We start from the raw sequence: 27,423 nt of genomic DNA, 5'->3' as shown, positions 1-27,423 counted from the left end.
AATGTACAAGGACTTAAAAAATTAAATTTCTCCAATAATATAGCACTTCTTCCAATACAAATCCCTTGGTATAATGGCTGAACCTTCAAATCATAACATACAAATTATTAGAAAATGTAAAGTAAATGAAATATTGATACAAAAAAAAATGAATAAAAAAAATACAACATTGAAGGAGGTGGTCGTGATTGAAAAGTGATTAAAAAATTAAAAAGAGAAGATGGTGGTGGTTCAACTATGTATTAACACTGTGATGAAAAGTGATTAAGAAAGGACATGGTAAAGAGTCGTACTTACTCATTTTGGGGAAGATTTCTTGTTCTCCCTCCATACTTAATGCAAAGGAACAAGCAAGATAGGCAGCTTGGATCAGATGGTCTCATTGCCTTCCCCTCAAGTATTTTAATAGGGAAAAGTGTAGGATTATGCCGATTTGAATAAGACTTTCCTTCAGACAAACACCGGGATTCTCGTATGAAACATGTTCCTGATGTAATAAAGGAACTTGGTTGATATTTATAAATGAAAATAGGAGTGAGCAAGAAAATGCATTGGATTACAATATGTGGAAATTATGTTTTTGAGAAACTAATCCTACTTGTCAAAATAAGTATACCTCCTATTTATCTAACAATAAATCAAAAAATATATGGATAAGTTGATTTCCTGGGTTAGTTATTAAAGAAAAACCAAACATTTTCATTAATTAAACCAGGATTTTAATTTATGTGTAAGTTATATGGTATCTACTCTAGGTCAGTTTCAGTCCAAGCATTCAATGAAGGAGCTAAAATATTACTTGCCATGCAACTTTTGCAACTTATTAACCCCTTCAGATTTCTTTTCTTTTACCATCAATAACCTCAAGCATAGCAGCAAAATAATATTTTTTATTAGTCTCTGAAACAATAATTGAGAACCATTTCCTTCTGTCATTGGTGCATAAATTTGGATGCTTCTTTCACCAGCAGAATTTTCTTTCCACATTTCGAAATAGAAAAGGACAACCATGTGAAGATGTCAACAAAGCATCATTCTCACCTAGGAGATCTCATGAACCAAAAATTAAATAATCTAATGGCCCTACTCAACCAGTAAATTGTATTATTTTTGTTCAGAAAGGCAGAATAACTTGGATACACAGCAATGCTTTTCACCATCATTTGACCCAGTTCTAGTCAACCTATGACATGCCATTTTTCAAAAAAAAAAAAAAAAAAGAAAAGAAAAAAGTGTTGGTCTTTTATCCTATTGACCCATTCACCAGGCTACAGGGTTTTATTTTTTTGAAAATTTTGACCTGGACAGTTAAACTGGCAACCTGTCCACCCAGAGGGAAAGTGGTTCAGCCTCTGCATTGGCAGAGTGCAAGAAAGAAAGTCTATCATTTGTTTATTTAATATTGACAATGAACAGTGGGTTGTTACCTCCTAGATATCACCGCATGCACAGATGCAAAGAAGTTCCTCATGTCTTTGTAAAAGCAAAGGCTTAAAATCTTGACAGTACTTACTAATGCAACTAGTATTTTTGAACCACTAGTTACAACTCAAAAGAAAATGGGCAAGGTTCTAACTCCCATCAAAGGCAACCATGTAAAAACAAATTAATAAATTAGGCAAAGTTAAAGTCCTAAATATATGGTGAATTATGTATACCTTGTTTTTTATGTCCTTTAATTTGCAAAATCTGTCACATATATTGCGGAATTTTGATCACTGGCAGACAGTTTTATATCCTATCTCCCCTTGCAAAAATTTTTCACTTTTTTAGTTCACGTTTTTTCGTATCTAACCAATCCGTGCTGGGCCACATTTGATTGACTTTCCAAGAGTCATTTTCGTCATGATTCTAGGAGGGTTTTTCACGTCCAAAACCTCTCATAGATCACGCCCAATTGAAACACGATCAACCATCTAAACCTTGATTTTCTCCATTATTTTTCTTCATTTTTTTCTCACGACCAACACCTATATCTCTTTTTCTTTATGTTCCATTTTTCTTTACGTCATACCTTTCACAGTGGTGGGAATAACTCTATTCTTGAGAGAGAAAAATAGGGGGAAACGACACAAAACAGGTAAATTGCTTCACCATCTCCTTTCTTCCTTCTCTATTCCGAACCTAGTTTAAGTTTTATTGTTTTCCTTTTCACTAAAAACAAGGGGTGGGAAGACGCTATTTTGGATGAAAAATAGAGGCAGAACTACTCTTTTTTGAACAAAAGAACATGGGCGGAACTCCTCTAATTCATCACCCAAACAGGTAAAACACCTACCGCATCTCCATTCTTTTTTCTCTGTTACCAATCCATATTAAATATTTTTGTTTTTTGACTAAAAAAAGGGGCTGAAAGACATTGTTTTGGCAGAACACCACTAGGCGTGAACAATCAATTTTACTCTTGAATTCGGGTATTTTTATCCATCTTTTTGTATTGAATATATAGTGAAAACACTATAGGATTGATTAGTAAGAGAAAACATTAAGAAGAAAATAAAAGAAGGGGGGAATGCTGTAAGATAACCCTTTTTCTACAATTGGGTGAAGAAGACAACCTAAAACAGGTCAGCACTGACCCGTTTCCGATAAATTGTGTAACGGGTCAACAACGACCCATTTTTTATCCAGTAGTTTATTTATTGTGTCATACATGGTTGTTAGATTTATCGTGTATGGCACGGTGACATAATAATAATTTTAACTATTATTATTATTATTATTGTTTATGTTAATAATAATAATTTAATTATTATAACAATTATAGTAATAATGATTAACATTATTGTATTACGATTAACATTAGTAATTTAATGACATTAAATTTTATAAACTAATTTATTAACTATTATGTTGCGGGGGAAATGTTGTGTTGAAACTGGATATGGCCAAAGCTTACGATCGGTTGAATTGAGACTTCCTCTTCAAAGTCCTGAGATGGTTCGGTTTTAGTGAATATTGGATTGATTTGATTAGAAAAATGGTTGCGAATTGCTGGTTTTTAGTTCTTTGGAATGGAGGAGTCAGGATTTTTTCAGTTCACCAGAGGTTTGTGGCAAGGGGATCCCCTTTCGCCATATTTGTTTATCATTGTAGAGGAGGTACTCAACAGAAACTTGTCCAAGTTGGGCGTACAGTATCCTACAAATGCTTATGTGACTCACAGGGGCTGCCCTCCTATCACCCACAACCTCTATGCTAATGATACCATTATCTTCATACGAGGGTCCAAGCAGGTGTTAGAGAAAGTAATGTCAATAATCCAAAGGTATGAGAAATGTTTGGGTCAATTGGTGAACAAGACGAAGAGTTGTTTTTTCACTTCAACACAAGCCTCTCGCAGCAGAATCCAAATCATAACTTCAGTCACGAGCTACGTGCATAAGTCTCTCCCGTTCACCTACCTTGGGATCCCCATTGGTAAGGGTCGGGTGAAAGCAGAAGCATTTGATGGGATTGTGTAGAAAGTGGAGAAAAAAATTCGAGATAGAAAGAGAAAATAATTTCAACGTGAGGTAAGTTGGTCTTAATTAGACATGTTTTGAACAGTATTCCGATATACTTGATGTCGACAATTGTAACTCCCAAGAAGGTAATCAAACACCTGGATCAATTGATGAAAAGATTCCTTTGGTCTAATTTGGAGGTAGTCATCACCATTGGATAGCTTGGAGGAAAATCGTGAGACCTTTTTCTAAAGGTGGGGTGCACATTAAAAGCTTATTTGATGTACAAAAAGCACTCAAGTTAAAAGCTTTGTGGCGAGTGTTGTTCTAAAATTCGTTGTGGGCATATTTTTTCAAAGCCAATGTGCTAAAGGGTAGTCATTTCTATACAACCATTCTTATGTGCTATACTTCTCGTGCCTAGAATGTGAACATGGAACTAAGAAGTGATTTAGTCATTCTCTCGAGGTGATTAGTAGGAAGGGGCGAAATCAACTTCTGGTTGGATAATCGGACCAAGGATGGTCCTTTAATTGAGAAAGCCATTCAGCTTGATGGTTTGAATTTGCAGTTGAGAGTTTGTGATGTTGTTGATGATGCAGGAATTTGGAGTCTGGATCCGATTAGGGGGTCTCTTGAGGATGAGACTCTCCAATAGATTCAGAGGTTAGGTGTGAAGCTCTCTAATAGCCAAGACAAGATAGTTTGGCTTCTTGAAACGAAAGGAGAGTTCTCTATTAAAACAGCTTGGTCCTTCTATAGGGATGCTCATCCTACGGTGGATTGGTACAAGGAAGTTTGGAATGCTCCATTGCCCACCAAGATAAGCTTCTTTGTCCGGAAACTTATGATGGGGAAGGTAAGGGTGGACTCTGATATAAAGGAGCTGGGGGTCCCATTTGTATCCAGATGTGTCTGTTGCCTTGATCACTCAGAGGAGAATGTTAATCATTTGTTGGTGCATGGCTGTCTAGCTCAAAAAGTTTGGTTTTTGTTTAGCAAAATGTTTGGGCTTCCCTTTAGGGGTAATGGGAGTATTAAGGAGCTCCTCTCTATTTGGTTTTCAACAACTTCAGGAAAAAACCAATGGGCTGTTACAGTTGGGCTGATTGCTTGTTTTGAAGTCCAAAAAATCTGGAAAGAAAGAAATAGATGCAGAATGGAAAATAAATTTAGATGCTCTAATATGGTGATTTGGGTAATTGTGCGATGGATTCATGAGGCATCATCTCCTCTACGCTTCACCCATAGAGTGAGTTTTACTCAACAACTCTTTTTACAAGGTTTGGGGTTGTGAATTCACCCAATTAAAAATAGGTACATCAAGGTGGTGCATTTATTACCAGTTCCAGAGGGCTACTTTAAATTAAATGTTGATGGTGCTTCTAGAGGAAATCCTGGTCCATGTGGTGGAGGAGTATCATCAGAGATGGAAGAAGTGGTTTCATTAGTGCTTTCTCTAACACCTATGGTTTATACTTCAATTAAGACACAGAGGCTATGGCTTTGTTGGATGGCTTACACTTGGCGGTTCCTCTTAATCTAGAGAAGATAATGGTGGAATCAGATTCCCAACTTCTAATTGATATTCTCAATGGTACATGTACAACCCCTTGGAACTTTGGTTTTGGTTGTCTTAGGTTCAGGAGCTTAGGAATAGATTGGAATTCTTTTGTGTCCATATTTACAGAAAGGCTAACCAACCGGCGGATGCTCTTGCAAAGCTAGTTTGCTTAGAGTCTTAGAAAACTGTTTATGATTGCATAGATACACTTCCTTCCCACGTAGCACTTGATTACAGCAGATAGTTTAGGTCTTCCTTTTTTGAGAATTCATTGATTTTAGGTTGCCTGGACGCTTAATGTTTATATGAGCTAGACTCCCTTTTTATAGAGCGAGGGGTAAGGTTTCACGTCCCCTCCTCCATAGTTTTCTTCATATTAATAAAATTTTGGTGGCAACACTCCACCGAGAGTAAATTTTGGGGCTCAATCTATATATATATATATATATATATATATATATTAACTATTAACTATTATAATAATAATTGTTAATGTTAATAATTACTAATATTAATGATTAATATAGGGCATAAATTAGTAAAAAAATAGAACTCTATCAATAATTTAAGAATTTGTCATAAATTAGTAGAAAAATTTATCAAAAATTGTTATAAATAGAAACTTACCAAATATACCAATATTTCCAAAAACACTATGATTATTTGTAGAAGTCAGTAGAAAAAACCCTAGCTGAAATCAGTTATTGTTCTTTTTGTATTGTAAAAATAATTAAAAGTAGCATATAATATATATATATATATATATATATATATATGTATAATATATATCACTAATTATTTAAAAGTTAAAAAATAAAACAATTGTTTGCTCTTCTGTATTTCTACAGTTTAGCTTTTGATTAAGAAAGTTTGTGCATCACACGGTTTCTCCCTACTATTACATTAAGCCAAGGGAATTATGTCATTATGTGCGCTTTTCTCCCTTTCCTTTACATGTTCCCCATAAGTTCGAAACACTAACCTTTGTACAACATGGTGTGAATAAACAAGGTGATTCAATCAGGATTGGTGGGTTGATATTTTTGCTTATTTTTAAGTTTACATTGGGCCTTAGTCATTTTAACTAGCCCAACTGAGGGGAGCATGTGTGGCCCCATGAAACCTAAAATAAATAAATAAATCTCTTGATATGACTTTATGACCAACCTAACAAGCTGGTCTTAGAATGACATGAGCCCAGTCGGGGTGTTCACGATTAGATTAACCGAATGATAGGGTATTTTTTGAAACTAAATTAATACTATCTGTTTTTTAAAATCTATAAACCAAAACCAAACTGAATCAACCGATTAATTAGTTGACCAGTTAGTTTTTTTGGCTTTTTATATTTATAATATATATTACAAATAAATATATAATAATCTAATATTATATTATATTATAAATAATGTAATACATAATGCATACAATGTATATGCATATATATATATATATACTAGTAAATATACATGTGCATTGAATGTAGCAATTTCAAATAACATTAATAATTTCAATATCCTCATTATAACCATTTAAAAAGGATAAACAATCAAAGCATGGTATGCTAGTGGATTTAGATTTTATATTTCATTTTCATTATTAATAAAAAACTTCTTATTTATTATATTTATTTTTTTAATATGATAAATATATAATATTAGAGATGTACACAAATTTTATACACAAAATTTTGTCTTTTCTATATTTTTATTTCAATTTATTTTTAAATTTTTTTTATATAATTATAGCATCATGTTCTGGCCTATTTGACTTGAAAATAAAGCAATCTCATTTTTTAGCAACTTTAAATTTTTTATTCCACTTACATAATTAATTGTAAAAATAATTCTTGTTTATAACACTTATTTTTGTTTGGTATGATAAGTTTATAATATCTATGTTGTGTCAAAATTTTCTATAAATTTTATTTAGTTTTAAATTTTTATTATTTAATTATGACAACATTGGTTAATCTATTTACTCAAATGATTGGACCATTATGGTGCAAGTCAAGTAGGTTGTGCTGAATTTAGTATTGACTCTAGGAATGGCAATGGAGTGGGGCACCCCCTCCCTGTCCTCACCCCATAGCCAAAATACCCTACCCTATCCATGGTGGCATGATGTGTTCGAGGCGGGGCACCCACTCCCCATTGGGGATGGGGAATCCCTAAATTTTCCTCACTCCAATGAAACCACCTAAAAATATATCTTATTGATATAGGAATTTGGGGTATTTTAAGAATTGGATTATGACAATTTGGGAGTATTATAAATATGAAGTTATGGGATCCTAAGTTTTTAAAATTTTGGGAGTAACTTAAAAGTATTTTAAAAATTAATACTAAACCCATGAATATTTTACTAGTTTGACATTGAGTTTGGGGCGGGTTCAGGGAATTATATGCAAACCCCATCCCCTCTCCATCCCCGGTTTAGGGCAAGAATATTTTCCCCATCTCCGTTTAAGATCGGGGTTTGGAGCGATGCCCCGATTTCTCGGGGGAATTCCATCCCTACTTAACCTAGATATAACCCTATGCATTGGGCCTAAGGCTTTAAACTAAAGTCAAGCCTAATTTGTCCAACTTGGGCCCAACTTGTATTGAAATTTGATGCATTTTGATTAGTTTTAGATTTGGTTCTATCAATTAGCCCCATGACAAAATTTGACATAAAATGTATGTGTATAATTGCATGTATATGCATGTGTGCAAATATGTGCTATATATGTATTTATGATTGTATGTATATAATCAAGCCTGACTTTAGCTACATAAGGGCTAGGTTTAGGCCCAACCTAAAAAATAAAAAAGTCTAAACTTTTGAGCCTAGGCCTGGGCCCAAGTTGATGACCGAAAATCGAAGCTAGCCTGTATAAAATTATGAACTAGTTCAATTCGAGCTCAAGTTAATCCCACCTAATTTCTCTTTCTATGGATCAATGACCACCAATTTGATGCAAAAACAATTTTCTTTTTATGTTAGTTTACTTTTTAATTCTATTTCTATCATTAATAAAATTAGCTCTTATCTATCATACTTATTTTTGTTTAATGTGATGAATACATAATATTAGAGATTCACCCAAATGTATTTTTTTTACAAAATTACTATGTTTTTAATAATTTGCATGCCTCTATCTTTTGTTAAATTTGTTATTAATTATATCATCGGTTGATCCATTTGACCTAAAAGGTTGAACCATTGACCCACCTCTCGAATAGGAAAATGGTTTCATTTTGGTGTCAATTATAAATCTTGTATTCCATTTCCATCGAATAAAAATACTTTTATTTAGCTCATTTATTGTTGTTTGAAATGATAAATAGATAATATTAGAGATGTGCCTAAGTTTTTTAATTTCACAATTTTTTTATAATTTTTGTAATATGTATATTTATATTTAGTTTTAATTTTTTATTATTTAACTATGAAACATTGATTAACTCATTTGACGTAGATGGTTAAACCAATTACCTACCACTTAAACAAAAGTGTGGTTTATTAATTATTTTCCATGTTGATTTTGAACATAGATTTTACGTTATTAAAAATATTGGATATATAATTAATTTGTAGAATTTATTGTTGAGAAACAAAAATACTTCAAATAAAGTATCAAAGGAGAGAGAATGAAAATTAATATCTTAATGAGAGGGAATTTGATGAAGTGGAAATTAACAGTACTTTAAATTACATTTTTTACCTCCATATATAGTAAAAGAGGGACTAAAATCATAAATAGAGATGTCCATAAAAGTGTTGGAGTCAAAAATCAAATTCTTAGATTAATTGGTATCCCCCCGCCCCCCCGGTATAGTTAAATTGAATATAGGTGTCGATTCCAAAAGGAAACCTAGGCCTGGGGGGACGGGGCATGATAAGAGACATTGAGGATAAATTTCTTGGTGGCTTTGCCTCCTATTACAATGCTTAAATCTTTGTCTTGAATCTATTGGACTCATTGTTAGTTGAATGGGACAATAGAATTGTCATGTACATGATAAACGAACACATTATTGTTCCTTGGGAGATCCACTATCAATTGCAAGAGGTCTTTTTGTTGATGGCGCAAATGAATGTGTCCATTGCCTATGTGTATAGGGAAGCTAATAGATTGGCAGACTCCCTAGCTAATCGAGGTATTGATTTAGGCTCTAATGTTGTATTTATAGTTTTCTCCCAACTGCTAATTCAAACAAAGTCTCTAATTTAGGATGACTAATTAGGTTTGCCTATCCCTAGACTGGTGTAATACGTTGTATTGGTTTTCTTTTTCTTGGGGTGGGGTTAAGATTGTCACAGAGAGTTCATCTTATTAGGCCTAAAGCAAGGTGGGTTATGTCCTGTCCTATATTCACTTTTTCTATGATGCATAATAAAATTTTTAGATGCCCCTTCCACCTAGAATAAAATTTTATGATGAAATAAATACAACAATAACTTTTAGTAATTACGTTTATCAGAATTTTATTTGAATTCTTGTTATCATTGCAAGAATAAACTTCTATATGATAAATCCAACTTTAACTCCTTCAATGGTTCAGGCTTTAAGATAAGGAAAACGAAGAATTAACCCAACATATGGTGGGAATCAAGAATTGAACTAGTGAAAATAAGTCAAAGATATTTAAAAAAAAAAAGAAAGTAGTTCAAAGAATAAATTGTTTGTCCATTTGCAAGTTGGGAGTCTCCTCATGATGGTTAATATGGCCCAACATTGGCTATGGAGAAAATAAGATGTACTTCCAAGCCTTTTTTTTTCAAATTTAAATAAATGAAAAGGTAAAATGCTAAAACTTTCCCTAAAATTTCTTATCATTGTTGAAACCTCCCCTAAAGTTTGGTAAATGTAATCATCTCCCATAAACTTTTTGACATAATTGCAAGTAGACCCCCTCTATTACAATCCTCTAACAAGAAGCACAAAATGTCCATAATACCCATGTAGTTACTTTTGACCAAAATGTTTATTTTCTAAATGTTTCTTCATATCAACCACTACCCCAAGCCCTTTGAATCTCTTTTTCGAAATTGATGTATTTTCTAAATTTTCCCTTTAAATAAATTTCTCAAAGATAAAATTACAACAAGGGATGTCCACGGGTTGAGTTGGTTCAGTTTTACATGTTTTTGTCAACGAACTAGCTCAAGTTGACTTATAAACCAATTGAAATTGATCAAAATTAAGAAAAAGTCAAGTAAAAATTAAAGGGAAAATTCCCCATAGGTACCTTATAATTTAGGTCGAGTGCCAATTTAGTACCCATACTTTAAATGGCGACAATCTAATACCTGAACTTTCAACTTGCAATAATTGGGTACCCGATGTTAAATTCCTGTTAGTTAAAGGACTCACGTGATATCAAGTGCGGGTTAAAAATTTTGAAATGCCAAAACTACCCTTTACGAAAATATAAGGACCTTTTCTCTTCATTCTGGGTTCAACGAACGAAAGAGGAGAATAGAGCCGACCTTCCTCTTCATTCCTAACACTTCCATTCCATAGTACCCATACCCTGAAAACTCCCATGCCAGAGCCACACACAGATCTGATGGGTATGAAAACTCCCATAACAGAGCCGCACACAGATCTGAACTGATTTCATGAAGGTTTTCCTCCAACTATGTTTCAATTTTTATCTTTCTTTTATTCCTAATTTTCTTGAATGAAAATGAACCTATCTTCTCTCATTGGCATTTGGCTTACCCTACAACGAACACTAGACAAGATGGCTAGAAAGTCAAAGAGAGGGGAAGAGACACACGTTTAGGGATAGAGAGCCACTGTGAGAGAAAGAGGGCAATGGAGATGGAGCGCCTGCTATCTCGCCTATCTGGAGGAACCGATGCGCATCTTAGGCGGCAAGGCTTCTTTCCTTTAGATGCCGAGGAGACGAGATGGTTTGGTGCCATAGGACGAAAGAATGTGGCATTGGAGAGGCTGCTAAGGCGAACGCTAGTCGGAGTCATTGCCATGTCAAAAGAACATTACAATCGTTCCGGATAGCTCTGATCTGTCTGCTATTCTAAAATATGGTTGAGGATAGCGGTAAACCGAGGTGTCGTCGGGAAGAGACAAACAGGTGTCTTATCCGTTTATAGCCCGGTCGCGTGGTTGTTAAAGTAAATAAACATACCCTGGTCGTCTCTTCCAGCGCCAGCAACAAGTCATCTTCTCTCACAACGGTTGAGTAAGTAGTGGGCGCAATAATGTTCCAGCGATGGGCAACAGGAGTCGTCCTCCGACAATGGCACTGGATTCTTCGACTTCGACTTTTCTAGCATCGTATACGATTGTCGAAATCAACTTTTCCGACAGCGCATTCGCTGGACACCACCGATGTGAGGGAGTTGCTTTTCGGATTCTCTATAAATGCAAGTATGAACAATGGTTCCCACTTGCATTGGTCGGAATAGATGATGGGTTATTTTTGTAATTTTAATTAGTAATTCATTCATTATTCGAATTAATTGGGGGTATTTAGGACTTTTTATCTTTTAATTGATGGGTATTTAACCCCGGGTATCAAATTTTAGCAAATTGAAAGTTCAGGTACTAGATTGTCGCGATTTAAAGTACGAGTGCTAAATCGGCACTCAGCCTAAAGTATAGGGTACCTATCGAGAATTTTTCCAAAATTAAATGTCCCTAAGGTTGGTTTAATCACTTTGAAACCGAAACGACATTCCCATTTTTTTAAACACCAATTAAAAGGCCTTTTTTCAATTTCCACATATAGCAAACCATCATTCTTTGCCAATGTTCAAAATTTCGCAACGTATCAGCCAATACGTATCATATCTTTAAGGGGTCGGCACAGGAAGTGCTACAAAATCATTTGTATCGGGTCTTTTAATCATGTCAGCCCCATATCGTGAACGTATCAATGCGTATCAGGGGCATATAGACCTGTGTCAGGGCATCTTGGGACTGTATCATAGTTGTATCAGGGTGTATTAGCTGATATAGTACGATTTCCTATAGGCAAAAATGAATTAAAAATGTTTGAGAAAAAAGGTTTCTAACTCTCTACAAAAGCCTTCTTTCTCTTCCAAACCCACCAAATCATCCCTACAAATTCTTCGATAGTAAAATCTTTAGAAAAAAAACCCAAAAACAACCTCCAAAGCTCAAGATTTTTAAAAATTTTTCAACTTTTTATACGAATTGCAAAAATAAATATTTTTTCAATTTATTTGATAGTATGTTACAATATTTTGTTTTTTTAATGCTTGGAAATGCTTTTATACATACATATATATGTATATATATATATATATATATATATATATATATATATAATATTCACTTTATTATTTTTTATAGTTTTTTGAATAAAAATATTTATCTTTTCATTTTTAGTATGAAAAATTATTTATTTTTTTGGTAAAAATAAAAATATTAATTTTTAAAACTTTTTTTTAAATTTAGAATAATTTTTAATTTTTAATTCATATACCTATTGAAATTTATTGTAAAATATTTATTTTTATTTTTTGTAATATTTATTATTTTTTCTAATTTTTAGTGTAATCAAACCATAATATTTTCCATGTTATAAATCTATGGATGATCTATCACATCCATAAAACTATTTTTCATCAAATAATTATTAAGCTTATATTTTGTAGTTATAACCTTATTAGAGAATACCCTTACGTTTCCATATGTTGATTATGATATATCTTGTCATAAAAGTTACTAAAAGATGTGATTTTTACATATATATAGTTCATTTAGGCCCTATATATAATGTTGTGGATGTATATTTATGATTTATTGGAGTCTTTATAGTGCTTTCTGTTAGATAGTTTTGTATGCCCTTAGCTTCAATCAAGATGATGTACTTTATGAGTTTATTGTAAATGAATAAAAGTACATATTTGATTCATGTTCCCTTGGTATGTTTCTGTGTAATACACTTAAACTAGACACTTAATGAGACTCGTGTTAGTTTAGAATGTTCACAACCAGTGGGTCGGTCTGGGGAGACCTATTCTGACAAGGCTGGCACTGTGGTGCCACCAAGTCGGTTGGGATGGCCTGTCTCAACTGCCAGGGTGAGACCCTAGGCACATATAGTGTAGGATTAATTGAATCTTTGAACTGGACCAGATTTTCAGTATTGCCTTGGACGTTGGAGATTGATGGGCAAAACTGAAAAGTTACACCCGACCCCTAGACTCGATTATGATACTGCACTAGGTGTCGGATTGGATTGTCTTTGATATACCAATCAGTGAGATCCTTAGCGGGGGTCAAAACCTGGGTATGTTGAGACTGTCTGAGAATTCATCTGAGTGGGTGATCAGAGTGACAGGATCAGCCCATTTGTCGGACAAAGGTAATGATCAGGGAAGCACTCTCACTGATGGAAACCAAGATTGCTAGTAGCCGATTTCAATCGTTGAGACTTGTTTTGCAAAATATATTATATATAAAAGTATATATTATGGTTTCGAAATGATTTGCAAAAGGTTTTAATTCCCGGGATCCATATGAGCAAAGAGTGCAACACTGTTCCTTGCAGCCGAAGGAGAGGTCCTCTCTTGTCAGGCAATGTATGATCATTATGGGCTGAGAGGTTAAGTGTAAGATCATTGAGGATAATACCTGATGGGCTAATCTTGCATCTGCCCACAGTCCCTAGGTGTTACAAAGTGGCTTGGCCCAGAGACCACTTATGGTAAGTGTTGAGCCCATAGAGCCCATAAGATGGGTTTCAGGGGGTGCATTGTCCATAACAGTGTATTCGGCCAAGCCTTGTAACAAAGGCTGGGCTGAACCCATTTGGCTAATGTGTAGATCAATGTTTGGGTCCCACACCATACAAGGAAGCCCAACTGGGCAGTAGTTTGGAAAGCTAAGTGAGTACATAACCTTAAATGGGCCTTAAGCCCATTTCGAACTGGGCTGATTTGATCAGTCAATTAAAAGGGACGAATTCTGAGATGGATCTACTGATAGGATTGGGCCAAGACCCTATTCACTTAGAGAGTCCCAGATCTAAATAAGATTTAGATCTGGAAGCCTTCTAATTAGATTAGGAAATGGCTGATCTGATCTACAGATAAGATAAGGGTTTATCCCTATCACCTAAAGAGAGGTCTTATCCAAATATGATTTGGATAAGCAGCCCCTAATTGGATTAGGAGATGATCTTTTTAGGTTAACAAAAGAAGGAGGGGGCAGCAGCCTTTAGACATGCAACCAACATACTCTTGTCTTCAGTGCTGAAATCATAAGAAGAGAGAATTCTACACCCTACGAATACTCTTTTGCCGCCTCCTTCCTATAGCCGCCGCCTCCAGTAGTTCGATCTCCTACTCTCTACAGGAGTAATCAATATTTGATCTTGATACCAATCTTTTGGAGAAAAGATTGATTGGAGCTGTATTCACAAGCCATCCTATTGATTCTTGTGAAGGGTCAAGTTCTTTTGGAAGAACACTACTGATTTTGCTCCATCCTACACTGCACCATCTTCAGTGGGAGCAGATTTTGGATCCTTCCTTCGGCATGAACACCTCCATTGGGAGATACTGTTTCTCCGTATCAGGTATAATCCCTTCCTACTCCTTTTGGTTTAGATCTGGTTCAGTTTATGGTTCAAGAATGATCATTGAAAATATGATTTTCTAAATAGGGAATGCGATTCCCAGTTGAAGGAAGAGAAAAATTTTTGAAATTCGCCCCTTATTCCTCAATCTTTGGGTGTCCATGTGATGGATATCCTATCCCTTCAGTGGTATTAGAGCCATGGTTCAAATCTTGAACCAATTTGTTTCATATATGAATCTGCGCAAATGGGCAGAAGGTGTTCTACCCGATTTGCGCAGATATGGGTTTTGGGAAATTTGTTCCCAAAATTGATGGGCAAATAATCTGAAATTAATTTTATATAAATCTAATTATTTTTTAGAATATTTCTTTATGATTTTCTTGATTTATGGGTTGTTCGTACAAGAGGAGATCGAATTCTTGGTTTGCACAGGGAACCTACAGGATTTGCAGTTTCTTGATTTATTCATTGCATTTGGTCTGTAAATATTTTTTTTTTTTTAGACTCTATGTATTAGGCATTCGATCTGATGTAATTATAATAGAAATTAGGTTTTCTATTTCTATTTATTTTTGGGTCGAAGATGGCGGCGCGTGGAAGGATATTTCGCAGATGAGACATTGGCTACCTGCGATTTACAGTTTGTGAAACTGCAATCTGTGATCTAACCTCTGTTTTGCAAGATGGATTGTGCAAACAACCTTTTTTAATTGATTCTTGATTTTGTTTTGTCAGTTCTTTAATTTCAGAGTATTTTCTTGAATTAAAGATTTAATTAAAAATCAAACCCTAGACCCATTCGAACCAAGATTGGTTCAAATTGTTTGGACCAAATCTAGGGTTTAATCAAGGCTGAAAGTCAGCCCTAATTTTTCCACTAATGGGCCTAAGGATTGATATTTAATTAAATGGTTAATTCGGCCCAACCTGTAAAGGCCTAGTTTTAAATAGTTAAAACTGTGAAAAGCCCATTTCAAAGGATAAAGCTATGTGGGCCAAACTGGGTAACCCTAATTCAGCCCATATACCTAGATAATATTAATGGTTAATATTATGGATATAAAACGGGCTTCCAATGGGGCTTACAGATGATTAATTGATTGAATCAATTTATCGTTGCATGAGATGTATGGATGTGTGATGTGCTACGTACATGGGCCATAAGTGCTTGGCTCATGCTTAACCGATAGTGGCTCTTGCGCACATCATGGCTGAATGCACATTATTGCCATGGTGTCCCTTTTGGTCATTGGATGACCTCCCTCAGTGGTGGATCCCACACCTCATCAAGAGGTTATGTGCGAAACCCTAGCCGATTAAGGCCCACCGAAATCTGACTTTATAAAAGTTAGTGGGAGCCACTTTGGTTTGACCTAAATCAAACTAGGGCGTAATAACTGTTCCCTCCAGCTGATATGAGTGCATGTGATAGGGAGATTCATATGATGAACTCTCTAAAGGCATTCCATCACTAGCATTAGGATGGGTCCTTCAGTAATGAGGAAACGCACCAGAAAATGGGTTATCCATTTGCTGTTGGGCTTGTCTGAGTGTTTCATAAGATGATAGGGGCGTCATAGACCGATGTGGGAGGGGTTTCACCAGAAAATGGGAACTCTTTCACAGTACCTTGACGTTCACAAATATGATGGGTAAGCACTCATTGGACATAAAGGTTTACCTGAAAACAGCTCTAAACCTTGTCTGACAGGGGCCAAAGGGAAAACTCATATGATGAGTGGATATGATCCTTCACAGAAAGGTGGTGGGGTTATGCAGATGAAACAGTTGGCTCCATGCACCCTATGTGATTTCCTACATTTCCAGAGACAACCCGTAGTCTCCTTCACTGAGAAATGAGGGAAATCTCAGAGATGAATGAATGGAAATGGATCATAGATTAAAATCCATATCTATGTAATGAACATGAATCAAATTAGGTTGTGGACTGATGTTTGCTCTTTTATCAAAAAATGACAAACGGATCATTTGCAAAGCTTCTTGACGACAACAAGCTTAAGGGCCCAAACTATGCCGACTGGTACAGAAACCTTATGCTGGTCCTAGCTTCTGAAAAGCTAGACAAAGTGGCAAAGAATCCTGCCCCGGAGCATCCGTGCAATATGGTTTCTGAGGCCCAAAGGAGACACTATCAGGAATGGGAGGAGAAAAACTCCCTTGCCCGGTCTTACGTCATTGCCTCCTTGGACAACCCAATACAAAGGCAGTTCGATCAGATCGAACTTGCCAATGACATATTGGACAGTCTCAGGATGATGTATGAAGAGCAGAATCGTTCTACTCGACAAAAGGTCTTGAAACAGTTCATGAACGCACAAATGACCAAGGGCCAACAAGTTCATGACCATTGCCTTCGAATGATGGGATACATCAACGAAGTGGAGGCTCTTGGATCCAGGCTAGACCTTGCAACCCAGATAGATGCTATCATTAATTCTTTGCCTCTTTCCTTTAATCCGTTCATTATGAACTATAATATGAACAAGCTGAATGTCAGCTTGCAAGAGCTCAGCAATATGTTGCAAAGAACCGAAGAACTGATTAGAAAGGATGAGCCTGTAGCTATGCTTGTTGAAGCTAGCAAGATAGGCAAGAGAAAGAGGAAGGCAAAGAAGCCTCAGAAGAAAGCCACTAAGGGTAAGAAGCAGAAGAAAGACAAAGCATCGGATGCCTGTCACTTCTGCAAGAAGACCGACCACTAGAAAAGGAACTGTCCTGCCTACCTGGAATCCAAGAAAGGTAATTTCGAAACTTGTGTTATAGAAACCAATTTATTGGTAGCTTCTGTGTCCTGGTGTATTGACTCCGAGGCTTCAACTCATGCGTGTAACTCACTGCAGGGGTTCAAGGTAAGCAGAAGGCTGAGTGAAGGAGAAATCACACTCTACTTGGGGACTACTGCAATTGTTGCAGCCGCGGCCATAGGAACCATGGAGTTATTTTTTAGAGAATGAATAATTGTATTGAAAGATTGTCTTTATGTACAAAATTTAAGGAGAAATTTGATTTATGTCTCAAAACTATGTGCAGATGGTTATTCTGTCTTCTTTATTAATACGATTACTATTAAAAGAAATAACAGATTCATCGCATACGGGGAACTGGAGAACGGTCTTTATGTTCTACATCCTTCTCTAGAAACTAACATAACCGAAATTACGTCGGTTGAAATCCCCAAGAAGAGAGCTCGTGATACAGTTAATCCCACTTGTCTGTGGCATTACCGACTTGGCCACATCGGTGTTGGCCGAATCACAAGGTTGGTACAGGATGGCCATTTCGATTTTCTAACTATAGAAGATCTTCCCACCTATGAGCCTTGCCTATAAGGCAAGATGACGAAACGACCATTTAATGGTAAGCCTGAAAGATGTACAGGCACACTTGACCCAATACATACTGATGTATGTGGTCCCTTGAGTGTTAGGACACGAAATCAACACGTGCATTTCATCACCTTCACATATGATTTTTCACGATATGGTTACGTATACCTAATGAGACACAAGCCTGAATCCTTTGAAAAGTTCAAAGAATTTAGACAAGAGGTCAAGAAACAGATAGGGAGAGAAATTAAAGCCCTTCGATCAGATCGAGGTGGCGAGTATCTCTCTGACGAATTCAGGGACTACTTTAAGGACAATGGGATAGTATCACAATTAGCTCCTCCTGCTACACCACAACTTAACGGTGTTTCAGAGAGGAGGAATAGGACCTTATTGGATATGGTCCGGTCGCTTCTCATACACTCAGAGTTACCCACATCCTTTTGGGGTTACGCATTAGAGACAATGATTTACGTGCTGAATCGGGTTCCAACCAAATCGGTTCTGAATACTCCATATGAACTTTGGACCGTAAAGAAACCAAGTGTCAAACACTTGAAGATTTGGGGTTATCCAGCACGCGTTAAAAGAACGAGTGTAGACAAGTTGGAATCCAAGACCAGTCGTTGCCTGTTTGTGAGCTACCCAAAAGGCTCTGTAGGTTACCTATTCTATGACCCAAGTGAGCAGAAAGTGTTCTGCAGTCAAAATGCACAATTCTTGGAAACCGATTCATTCTGGACACCCATCATCAGGAAGTTGTTCTTGATGAGGAGAGCTTAGGAGCATTGGGAGATGTCCCACAAGTTCCAGGTAGTGACCAATCTAGAAGATCCACTCAGGTATCCAGGCCACCAGTCCATTATGGTTATGACAAGGATAGTACCTGGTGGAAACCTTAACTAGTGAGGAGGATCCCGTGACTTACGTGGAAGCTATGTTGGACATAGATTCCCAGAAGTGGGTGGAGGCCATGAGAGCAGAGATGGACTCAATGGAGACCAATGGACTCTGGACTCTAGTAGATCCACCCTCTGGGGTAAAAGCAATCGGTTGCAAATGGATTTACAAGAGGAAAAAGGGCCCCGATGGTAGGGTTGAGACCTTCAAAGCTTGTTTGGTGGCAAAAGGGTACACTCAGAAAGAGGGCATCGATTATGAGGAAACCTTTTCGCCTATAGCCATGCTTAAATCCATTAGGATTTTGCTAGATGTAGCAGCATACCATGATTATGAGATTTGGCAGATGGATGTCAAAACTGCATTCCTGAATGAAGATCTTATTGAAGATATCTATATGCAGCAGCCGCAAGGCTTCATTGCTACAGGTCAAGAAAACATGGTATGTAAACTTAATTGATTCATTTATGGACTTAAGCAAGCTTCTAGAAGTTAAAACACTCTTTTTGACTCTGCTGGCAAATCATTTGACTTCGAGCAGAATCCAGATGAACCTTGTGCCTACAGGAAGTACAATGGAGATAAGGTTACCTTCTTGGTTCTGTATGTAGATGACATTCTACTCATTGGGATTGATGTAGGAATGTTAACTATGGTGAAAGTATGGCTTTCACAGCAATTCTCCATGAAAGATCTTGGAGAAGTCTCCTATATACTGGGTCTTCGACTCTATAGAGATAGATCGAAGTGGATAATAGGATTATCCCAATCTACCTACATTTACAAAATAGTCAAAAGATACAGCATGGAAAACTCCAAGAAAGGAAATGTTCCTTTCAGGCACGGAGTCACTCTCTCCAAGAAGATGTCTCCCAAGACTTCTGAGGAGATTGATGGCATGAAAGACGTTCCCTATGCCTCTGTCGTAGGAAGCATCATGTATGCCATGCTGTGCACTCATCCTGACATTGCTCAGGCAGTGAGTGTGGTAAGCAAATTTCAGGCCAACCCAGGGCAAGAGCACTAGACTACTGTGAAAAACATACTTAAGTGCTTTCGAATGACAAAAGAGTTTTGTCTAGTATTCGAAGGTAGCTCACTACAGATCCAAAGGTATACAGATGTCGATTTCCAATCGGATCCAGATGATAGAAAGTCTACATCTGGATATGTTTTAACTATAGGATTGTGTGCTGTTTGCTAGAAAAGCAGCAAACAGGGGTCCACTTCAGACTCCATGACCAAAGCCGAGTACATTGCCGCAAGTGAGGCTGCCAAAGAAGCCGTGTGGATGAAGAAGTTCATTCATGAGTTGGGAGTAGTTCCGTCCAACACATCACCCATCCCATTGTTGTGTGACAACAATGGAGCCATTGCTCAGGCTAAGGAGCCACGAGCCCACTCGAAGTCGAAGCACATCGAGAGGAAGTACCACGTACTGCGGAAGATTATTGGCAGAGGGGACGTCCTGATTCAGAAGGTAGCGTCAGCGAAAAATGTAACAGACCCATTGACAAAGCCACTATCACAGAAAGTGTTTGAGAAACATGTGGAAAGCATGGGACTCCAACTTGTACCTGATTGGACCTAAGTGCAAGTGGGAGCTGTTAGACAGTTTTGTATGCCCTTATCTTCAATCAAGATGATGTACTTTATGAGTTTATTGTAAATGAATAAAAGTGCATATTTGATTCATGTTCCCTTAGTATGTTTCAGTGTAATACCCTTAAACTGGACACTTAATGAGACTCGTGTTAGTTTAGAATGTTCACAGCCAGTGGGTCAGTCTAGGGAGACCTATCCTGACAAGGCTGACACTGTGGTGCCACCAAGTCAGTTGGGGTGGCCTGTATCAGCTGCTAGGGTGAGACCCTAGGCACATACAGTGTAGGATTAATTGAATCTTTGAACTAGACCAGAATTCCAATATTGCCCTGGACCTTGGAGATTGATGGGAAAAACTGAAAAGTTAAACCCGACCCCTAGACTCGATTATGATATTGCACTAAGTGTCGGATTGGGTTGTCTTTGATATACCAATTAGTGAGATCCTTAGCGGGGGTCAAAACCTAGGTATGTTGGAACAGTCTGAGAATTCATTTGAGTGGGTGATTAGAGTGACAGGACCAGCCCCTTTGTCGGATAAAGGTAATGATCGGGGAAGCACTCTCACTGATGGAAACCAAGACTACCAGCAGTCGATTTCAATCGTTGAGATTTGTTTTGCAAAATATATTTTATATAAAAGTATATATATTATGGTTTTGAAATGATTTGCAAAATGTTTTAATTCCCGGGATCCATATGAGCAGAGAGTGCAACATTGTTCCTTGCATCCGAGGGAGAGGTCATCTCTTGTCGGGCTGTGTATGATCATTATGGGCTGAGAGGTTAAGTGTAAGACCATTGAGTGTAATACCTGATGGGCTAATCTTGCATCTGCCCATAGTCCCTGGGTGTTACAAGGTGGCTTGGCCCAGGGACCACTTAGGGTAAGCGTTGGGCCCATAGAGCCCATAAGATGGGTTTCAGGGGGTGCACTGTCCATAACAGTGTATTCGGCCAGGCCTTGTAACAAAGGCTGGGCTGAACCCATGTGACTGATGTGTAGATCAATGTTTGGGTCCCACGCCACACAAAGAAGCCCAATTGGGCAGCAGTTTGGAAGGCTAAGTGAGTACATAACCTTAAATGGGCCTTAAGCCCATTTCGAACTGGGCTGATTTGATCAATCAATTAAAAGGGGCGAATTCTGAGATGGATCAGCTGATAGGATTGGGCCAAGACCCTATCCACTTAGAGAGTCTAAGATCTAAATAAGATTTAGATCTGGAAGCCTTCTAATTAGATTAGGAGATGGCTGATCTGATCTGTAGATAAGATAAGGGTTTATCCCTATCACCTAAAGAGAGGTCTTATGGATAGTGCACCCCCTGAAATGCAGCCAACATACTCTTGTCTTATGGACAGCTCCTAATTGTATTAGGAGCTGTTCTTTTTAGGTTAACAAAAGACGGAGGGGCCTTTAGACATGCAACCAACATACTCTTGTCTTCAGAGCTGAAATCACAAGAAGAGAGAATTCTACACCCTACGAATACTCTCTTGCTGCCTCCTTCCTGCAGCCGCTGCCTCCAGCAGTTCGATCTCCTACTCTCTACAGGAGTAATCAAGATTTGATCTTGATAACAATCTTTTGGAGAAAATATTGATTGAAACTGCATTCACAAGCCATCATGTTGATTCTTGCGAAGGGTCAAGTTCTTTTGAAAGAACACTGCTGATTCTGCTTCATCCTGCACTGCACCATCTTCAGTGGGAGCAGATTTTGGATCCTTCCTTGGGCGTGAACACCTCCATTGGGAGATATTGTTTCTCCGTATCAGGTATAATCTCTTTCTACTTCTTTTGGTTCAGATCTGGTTTAGTTTATGGTTCAAGAATGATCCTTGAAAATATGATTTTCTAAATAGGGAATGTGATTCCCAGTTGAAGGGAGAGAAAAATTTTTGAAATTTGCCCCTTTATTCCGCATTCTTTGGGTGTCCATGTGATGGATATCCTATCCCTTCACTTTCATGTGTTTCCATATGTATCTTAATTTTTCATCTATATCTATGCATATCCCGATATGTCTCTTAAATTTGGATGTCCGATACACTTCGCATTTTTGATATTTTGAACTTGTTCTCTGTGTCAACTTTTTACCTGTAAATTATTATTATTATTATTATTATTATTATTATTATTATTATTAACATCTTTTTTTGGCATTGACAATAAATATATTGTCAACCCTCATTCCTGTAACCTCACTTATTTTATTAAGGACATAAATAAATGATACTTATCTTATTTAGAATATAAATGAATGACAGGTTGGTGTAAGCATTTGTCAACTTTCTATATTTTTAAGGTTTCTCTATAACTTACATTATAGAGGAGATGTGAAAAGCATTGAGGAGAAAGAAGGGCTAACAACTACCATAAGTATATATGTATATGTGAACATCCAAATTGAACTTGGGTTTGGGGTTCACTCCATGGCTGAAATGGTATGGAGCCGCCACCCGTCGATACAAGGAGTATGGGAGTGATGGGCCTCCCAAGTTCGAGAATCAAAACAAGACTCTCATGTGATCCCAAAAGAGGCTATTCTAGGTAATTTATAGGGGAGAGAGGGAAGGTATTAGGCACCCCTCTCATACTCAACATGTAGTACCATTCTCCTAATTTGGTAAAGAACAAATAAGAACAAAAGAAAACAAAAAACTACAACATTTCTAGCAACCTTGCCCATCAAAAAGGATAGTCTTGGTAAGCTTGTTTCCGAAGTGATTTAACCCTCTCATTCTCTTTTTGGGTGAGGGAAACCCTTAAAGGAGCCAAGGATTAGGCAACTACATGCATCCTCCTTCTTTATCCAAGGTTCCCCTCATTCATACTAGGATAATGAGAAAAAAATCAAAACACAAGGGAACCAATCCCCTATTAACCACCTCACTCAAGGCTCACTAAGCACAATCTACACTTACGGTTTAAAACAAAAAAAAAAAAAAAGGAAACAAAACAAACCGATAAACAAGATAGAAAAACTAACTTGAACTAGAGTTTAACATGGAGTCGAGATACTATTAAACATGTATTCCAACATTCAAATAAAAAATGATTCAATATGTATAGTCATTTAACTAGACAAATCTGAATTTAAATACAATGGGAGAAGAAATTTCAGCAATGATATATATTCTAATTATGTTAAATAACTAATATATGACATAGAATGTTATCCAAATCAGTCAACAAAGTTTTTTAATAATTTCTACTCCAAGTCAGCAAGAAATTAACTAAAAGGAATAACAAACATCATCCAATAAAAGAAATCAATGCTGAAATGAAATGAAAAATAAAAACACCTAGAGCATTAAGAAGATTCAAGAAAACAAAAAAAATACTAAAATAAAACAAAAATAAAAAATAAAAAAAGATGAGGTGAGGGGCTCACCTCTTTGTGGCCTTTTGACATACACTACAAGATAAATGATTGAAATTGTTGACGTCTCTTTTTTTAGGTCGAGCTTTGCTTGAATCGAATGGGTAGAGGGGCTACTTCTCCAAGGTTGCTTTGAGACTTTTCTTTTTTTTCTTGGATTGAATGATGATGGAGGATAGGTTCAGCTAGACTCTTGGAAGGGAGAAGGTTCAAGGAAGAAAATGGATTTTGTTTTGGGGTTAACAGAATTAGGGTTTCGAAGGAGCTAGGCTTTGGTTTGGGGTTGAGAAGTATAAAGAAGAGGGTGATGGGTGAGTGAGTGGAATTTAGTTAGGGGAAATAGAAGGGTAAAGAGGGATATCAGAGAGAGAAAGAGAGGGATTTCGGTGAGAGAGAGATAAAGGGAAATCGATTCTTTACCTTGGCTGAAAATAGTGAATGGACTTGCTCCTTTCCTTTTCCTCTTTCCTCTCCTCCTCTTTTTCTTCTTCTTCCTTCTTCTTTGCTGGCCGAATGGAGATCCCTTTCTATTTTTCTTTTTCCTTTCTTTCTTTTGTTTTTGGTTGGGGTGTAGAGATTTGATGGTGGCATTTCAGTTGGGGTTTAGGTGAAAGGAGAGGTGGAAGAAGATGATGAGAGGGAGAGTTTGGTGGTGCTGTGTTGGTAGAGGTTGAAGGAGATGGAGATTGGTAGGTCCGGTTGGTGAGAGCTTGTGGGAGTGAGGGAGGGAGGAAGAAGAAGACGGTTGGTTTCGGTGGTGAGAGCTTGAGTGAGTGAGGGAGAGGAAGAATGTGAGAGAGAGTTCAGCAGTGAGGGAGAGAAAAATGAGTGAGAGAGAGGAGGAAGGTAGAGATCGGTGGTGAGGGAGAGGAAAATGAGTGAGAGAGAGAGTTCTGTGGTCAGGGAGAAGAGATGAGTGAGAAGGAGAGTTCGAATCTCGAACAGGAGATGAGAAGGGAGGAGGATGAAGATGGTGGTTCAATTGCTTGGAGAGAGTGTGAGAGAGAATCCCCCCCTTTTGGTTGGTTCAGTTTTATCCAGGTTTTTCTCTTTTCTTTCATTATTTTTCTTAGGCCTTCCTTTAGAACCGGATGGGTTGGGCTGTTTTGGTTCGGTTTGGACTAGATGGGTTGGGTTAGGACCGAATGGAGGGGGGTTTAGTTAGGGTTAGTTGGGTCTTGGATAGGGTTTTTTGGTGTTTGAGTGTGAGGCTTAAAAAGATGGAGGGTTGAGATCTCATTGTGCAAATCTAAGGGATGGTGGCTTCCTAGATTAATCCTTTGCCTTTTGACCAAATTTAAGGCAAGGAGACAACTTCCCTTGATTTTCTCCCCCTTGTCCCCTTTCCTTTAATCCTTTAATGCTTAGAATGGGGAGAGTTTTAAATTTAAAATTTGAATTTGAGGGGGAATGGATAGGTGGCGGCTAGGGTTTTTGGGTGTGGAAGTGAGGGTTAGGTCAATCATAGGGTAGAGAAACAAGGTGGACTCAAATCTAGGGCTAGGATTGATTCTAAGTTTAGTGAAGGCTTTGGGGTGATTTCTAGAAATGTGAAGGGCCTTTAGTGAAAAAACAAAAAGGGGTTTTTTTGCAATGAGTGGGGTGTAATGTGCAGGATTCAAGGGCTGAGATTAAAATTCAAGATATTAGGGTTTTTCTCAACCAACGAGATTGCACAAATTGGAATCTTCATTGATGGAGGGGTAAAATGGGGAATTTTGTAATGAAAATTTTCAAGGGGGTTTTAAGGTGTTTGATAAGGGCAATGATAGGGTTTGATGGCCCTGAGGGGTGTGTCAGAGTGAGAAATCATGATTTGGAGTGTGTTGAGCAATGTGGGTCATTGAATTAGGTTTTTTCTTGATAGAAGGGTAAAATGGTAATTTTGGGTCTAAAAATGGAGGATTTATCCTGGTGTCTAAGAAGGTGATGATGTGGTCTAGTTGTATCAGAGTGTGTATTTCAATGCAGATCTTGAAATATGAGAAGTGGGTTATAAAGGGGACAAAGCAAAAATTGGGTACTTACAACTACCCCCCTTTATCAAAGTGCGCATGATGCTTTATTATGTTCAAATTATTGATGCAAAACATGAAAGAGGTCAACAAGGGCCGAACCACTTTTGAATGCATAGCTTGAGAAGGTCGAGTCACTTTATTTGATGAATGTAGTATTTTATAAGGTCAAGTTGACCTGTTTGATGAATGTAGAGCTTGATAATGTCAATTCGCTTTATTTGATGAATGTAGTGTTTAATAAAGTCAAGTTAACCTTTTTGATGAATGAAGAGCTTGACAATGTCAATTAGCTCTATTTGATTATTGTGATTCTTGATAAGGTCGAGCTGACTTTTTTGATAAATGAAGAGCTTGACAAGGTAAATTCGCTCTATTTGATGAATGTAGTATTCGATAAGGCTGAGTTGACTTGTTTGATGAATGAAGAGCTTGACAAGGTCAATTTGCTCTATTCAATGAAAGTAGTCTTTCATAAGGTTAAGCTAACCTGTTTGATGAAAGGAAATTTTGTGTTTTCTAAGTAAATCTGAGTAAAAGTGTGTTGAATGATAAAAACCTATGCTATGTGAGCAAAGGTGTCTGAGTAAAATTTGTACATTCTAAGTAAACTTGAGTGAAACTGAATGAAAAACCATTGCTATTTGAGCAAAGGTGTCTAAGTAAAATTTGTGTTGATTGAAAAAAAAAAAACCATTGTTATCTAAGCAAAGGTGTCTAAGTAAAATCTGCTGAATGAAAAACCATTGCTATCTGAGCAAAGGTGTTTGAGTAAAACATGTGCATTTTGAGTAAATCTAAGTAAAACTGAATGAAAAACCATTGCTATCTGAGCAAAGGTGCCTGAGTAAAATTTGTGTTGAATGGAAAAAGAAAACCATTTCTATCTGAGTAGTGGTGTTTGTGTAAAATCTGTGCTTAATCAAAAAAAAAAACCATTGTTATCTAAGCAAAGGTGTCTGAGTAAAATCTGTGCTGAATGAAAAACCATTGTTATTTAAGTAAAGGTGTCTGAGTAAACATGTGCATTCTGAGTAAATCTGACTAAAATTGAATGAAAAACCATTGCTATCTGAGCAAAGGTGCCTGACTAACATCCGTGCTTAATGAAAAAAAAAAAAACCATTGCAATCTAAGGAAAGGTGTTTAAGTAAAGTCTATGCTAAATGAAAAAGAAAAACCATTGCTATCTGAGCAAAGGTGTCTGAGTAAAATATGTGCTGAATGAAAAAAACCATTGCTATCTTAGCAAAGGTGTTTGAGTAAAATCTGTATTGAATGAAAAAAACCATTACTATTTGAGCAAAGGTGTCTGAGTAAAATCTATGTGATCTGAGTAAATCTGAGTAAAACTATGTTGAATGAAAAACCTATGCTAGGTGAGCAAAGGTGTCTGAGTAAAATCTAGGAAATCTAAGTAAACCTAAGTAAAACTGTGTTGAATGAAAAACATATGCTATGTGAGCAAAGGTGTTTGAATAAAATCTAGGTAATCTGGGAAAAATCATTTGAGTAAATTCCGTGCAATCTGAGCAAATCCGAGCAAAATGTGTGTTGAGTGCAAATCTAGGTATTCCAAGTAAAAGCAT

General features: G+C 36.9%; 1 long non-coding RNA gene across 1 annotated transcript; it reads right to left on the bottom strand.

Annotated features, from left to right (window-relative positions):
• Positions 1 to 24,871, bottom strand: LOC148861556 (uncharacterized). The gene is made up of 3 exons (XR_016095089.1): positions 23,832 to 24,871; positions 298 to 487; positions 1 to 83 (listed from the first exon to the last, which is right to left on the bottom strand). It is a non-coding gene; the product is annotated as an uncharacterized LOC148861556 (long non-coding RNA).
• Positions 24,872 to 27,423: the final 2,552 nt, after the last annotated feature.

The sequence above is a fragment of the Nelumbo lutea genome, chromosome 4 (genome assembly GCF_056320005.1).
Source record: "Nelumbo lutea isolate HS-2025 chromosome 4, American lotus-T2T, whole genome shotgun sequence".
Lineage (NCBI taxonomy): Eukaryota > Viridiplantae > Streptophyta > Magnoliopsida > Proteales > Nelumbonaceae > Nelumbo > Nelumbo lutea.
Note: the sequence above shows the minus strand (reverse complement) of the source record. Positions and strands in the feature narration are given on the sequence as shown.